Genomic DNA, 4490 nt, shown 5'->3' with positions numbered 1-4490 from the left:
TAGATTACCTTCCGGCTATTGTTATACAAAGTGGCTACAGAGGCAGTAGATGCTGTACACAATTTCAGATTTATTTACTTTGATGTTTAGAAAGACGCAGTCAAGCAAAAACAAATTCACTGAGTCAAGCTTTTGACAAAACTGCACCAAGCATGTAGTGTGTTTTGAAAATGAAATATATTATCATTACCATTATCATAGCCGTAAACCTCAGATAAGTGTGCTTAGTCTCTGAAAGTCTGAGAGGACACAAGTGGCCCCCCCTTTTCATAAGTACCTTAGAGTAGAGCTGTTTGAATCTAAAATGAGTCTAAAATATGCAAAATAATAAATATAGTGCCTTGTGGTCATATTAATATTGATATCAGTGGGGTATCATAATTGCTTCACTCTTTATAACTCTCAAGCAGTAACTGCATAAGCACACAAAAGGTCGAGGAGACTCATGCAGGAAATCGCTGCATAATGATATCACTTCATATTTACTGTGTGCCCAGCGGGGCTGAGGGAACACTGAAACTATTGAGGATAATAATGTGCTAAAAATTCATATCTCTGGCGACGGCAACCTTAGCCCACATTTCAGTAAAACAACACACAAACAAAACACACATATACACACATTTATATTTGATGAATATATCATTGCAAGGTTTTCTTAACAAAACAGCTCTCTGTAGGCTGGAGAGGCAGACCCAAGATGTCATGTGGGGTGAACTTCTCTCTCTCGCAATGTGGCGTCCTGGGACTGTGGCTCCACCACCACAGCTCTGCAGCCCCCGCCCCAGAGGATGGCCAACGCACAAGCTTTTGTCAGCTGAAGTATTTATGTCTATGAAGTGGTCTAGATTAATCATGAGCAATGTAAAAATAATTCTGATAACCGTATTTGACAGTGAGTCAGTCTTGTCAGCGTACACATTACACTCGGCACGTCTCTACTCTCAATTATATATCATCTAGCTGTCAGGGAGGAGTATACACTACAGAACATCATTAATATGGATGTGAGAGCCGGGGAAATGACTGACGGGATATAATGAGGAATGCTAGGGTTATTGCAGCCCTGTCCTGGAAGAGATCGTAGGAACATTCACAAGTGTACAGTTGCTGCTGTAAAGAACTACAGGATTTTGACAGGTAATCTTGTTCATAATAAAATATAAAATCTATTGTAAAATATGTATTGCATGGACCTGTTTTCTCTGACAAACGTGGTACGTTTTGACTCGTATTAAGGTAATCAATGGCTCCAATTACCCCACCGTCAGTTTTGTATCTGTCCTAAACTATGATAGCTGTGTAGAGTATCTCTGTCATGGCTGACCTTGACCTGCCGACTTGTTTGCTGTTTGCTTCTGTTTTTTCCTCCGCTCATCACGCTGTAGATATTCCCTGGCATAGTCCCCATGTTCCCATGAGAGCTGACCACCTGACGCCACACCTGGATCCAAAAAGCGATCCTAATTTGTCCCATGAGGAGTTAGGCAGGCAGGGGAGAGAGAGAGAGAGAGAGAGAGAGAGAGAGAGAGAGAGAGAAGGGGGGAAAAGAGAGAGAGAGAGAGAGAGAGAGAGAGGGAGGAGATAGAGGGAGAAGGGGAAAGAGAGAGAGAAGGGGGAGATAGAGAGGAGGGGGATAGAGAGAGAGAGAGAGAGAGACAGAGGCAGAGATGGAGCACAAAGCACTGTGTCCCGTTCCCCGTCCCCCCACCCCCACCCCCACCCCACAGCGCAGCAGTTCATTTAAATTCTGCAAGGAGACAACCCATAAATCACCTCCATTCTGACTAATGGCTCTTGCACTGAGGGGAAAACTCTCGCTTCTCTACCTGGAGACATTTCGCACTGCGAAAAATGTAGGGTAGCACTGTACTGTACACTTGTGCGCATGCAGACACACATAGTCCTGCATAAACATGCACACTATCACGAAACACACTTACAGTAATATACACAGACAGGCTGCAGTTTTAGGAGTCAGCACAACTCCCTCCCCATGTTTGCAGTTACACCAGAGGCGAAAAATCCCTCCATGTGGTGGTCTATAATTAGCTGCCTTCTTCAACTCCACTTCTGATTTCAACCTTGATGTCTGACACGAAATTGACCTTGGACCAGCATATGAAAAACACCATGGGTTACTTAAAAACCTTATGTCAGCACATTCTTCCCAAAACTTACTGCAACTGTACATTTTGCAAATCCTGACCACTGGAAATCCCTAAACGAGGTCTTCCCCAAGTTCAAGGTCTGCTCATTGAATGTACTGTAATGACTGATACAGTATTTTTGCGCTCACCTGTGGGCCAAAACACAGAAAATACATAGACGCCAGATACATAGACGCCAAAGGTTTGTTTGTGCCTCTGTGCGTGTTTGTGAGTGGGTTAATGTGTGTGGGTGTTAATGTGTGTGGGTGTATCATGTGATGTCGGGGACTGCACAACCTTCTAGCCAAGGCTATGGTGATGTGGTGTCTACTGCCCAGAGTGTAGGGGTGGGCTGGGGACAGTATGTCTCTGCTGGCTAAGGGCACCAGGAGGCTTGTTTGCGATGCTGTTGTTCTCTGTTTTCTGCCAGCGAGGCCCTTCATTGAGGGATGAGAGATGACACTTCAACTCCCTCCTCTGTGCCTCCTCTGCCCTCTTGTGACCTGTCACTATCAGTTTGGCTGAACTGTGTCCACTGTGTTAGAAAACATGTACACGTTCATGCCCACTCTATTTCCTTCTCTCCCCTCTCTTACTCTTTTGCAGAAACACACACACACACACACAAACACACACACATACACACACACACACACACACACACACACACACACACACACACACACACACACACACGCGCACGCACACACTCTTACAGATGGCGAGGTAGTATTGTAAAAAATCCCAAATAGTAAAGCACACTCTTGGAATAGTAAGCAAGTGTGATGATAAGGACTATGGACCATAAAGGACAATCCTACAGTATGTGCACTCTATAACAATACACTCTCTAGACATTTACACTGTTCACTCCTGATGAAATGGGGCTATCACTTGTGCAGTGACCTGGAGTAACCTACTGCAGCAAGCCTTGCTTTCTATTCCCCCCTAGAAATATGACTGACCTCTAGCTGGGATTGGTGCCTGTGATCCCCTGTGGGTCATACATGTGTTTTTACACTGGACACTGTCCCCCCCCATCCCTCCCTCCCTCCCTCCCTCCATCCTATTTGTGTCCCCCCCCCCCCCCCCCCCCCGCCTCTCTTCTCTCCTCCCTATCTTTCTGTGACGGAGGGGAACTCCTGGGTTGTTTCAACTCCTGGGTTGTTGCTGTCCTGCTGGGTTTGGCCAGAAGGTTCCAGAGGTTTTTTCGCCCTGGGGTGTGACACAGATCAACAGAGCCGTGTGTAGACAGTCCACTCGTCCAAACTAGACCGGCACGACCCCCTCAGCTTCTCAGTCTCCAGCTGTGAGAGAGACGCTCCCCTGCTGTCCAGACCTCTCCTCCAGCCTCCTCCAGCCTCCTCCAGCCTCCTCCAGACTCCTCATCTCCGGGCTTGCCAAGAACAGCCAGGGTATTTGGGACACTGAGACTGCCTCAAAGATCTCTTGCATCTATGGCTCTCCATCTATCCCACTGACTCGTAATGACTAAACATTAGCTGAACATTAACTGACAAAAACATAAAAACTCTGACAAGTTGCCTACGCTAGGGAGTGACAAAGGCTACAGACTCCCTGACCAAGACAACGCTTCAGAGTTGTTATGTTTTTGTTCCTTTGAACATGGCACAATAATAAAGGCATTTTTAATACATGAAGAGTACCTTGGTCCTCTTTGCCTTTTAATGACCAATTAACCCTATTATAAAAGAGCACCCTCAATCTACACTACTAATGTATATTATTGTATCCCAGCAGTGCGTTCCTTCCTTCATTTGCCTATTAGCTGATGCCTCTCCAGATATAGAAACCACTACATATGAAGGGGACATGAAGTGGTCAGATGTAATGCTCACCAGCTGTGGATATTGTGGTCACACAGAGATCAACAGATTCTGGGAGAGAGGGTTTTCCTGGCAGCGTTGCAAAGGGCAGTGACTCACAGGTGTGAGATAAAGCCAGGTGAGCTGGGATATGCAGGGGTGGGGTGTGATGCGGTCTTTTTTTTTTTTTTGCAGAGAAGACAAAGCCTTTACATCATAAAACTAAACACTACACTAAAGCTCCTGCTCAGATAACACACACATACTGTACAGCTAGCCTCTCTCATCATAATTCTGTCTCTACCACTATCATTCAACAGATAGAACCTTTCTAGCTTTAGATGGTAGATCGGTAGATGGGAGTTCCTTTACTTACTGTAGCACTGTCACACTCACCTCTGCTCTGTAAACACATCTCATTAGTGAATAGTGAATCCATTAAAGGGGGATCTGTGTAATCTCTTGTAATGCAGGGATTAATCACACCCAGAGAGACGCAATGGATTAATTTATC

This window comes from Argentina silus, assembly GCF_951799395.1.
Source record: "Argentina silus genome assembly, chromosome: 9".
NCBI classification, from domain to species: Eukaryota; Metazoa; Chordata; class Actinopteri; order Argentiniformes; family Argentinidae; genus Argentina; species Argentina silus.
Note: the sequence above shows the minus strand (reverse complement) of the source record.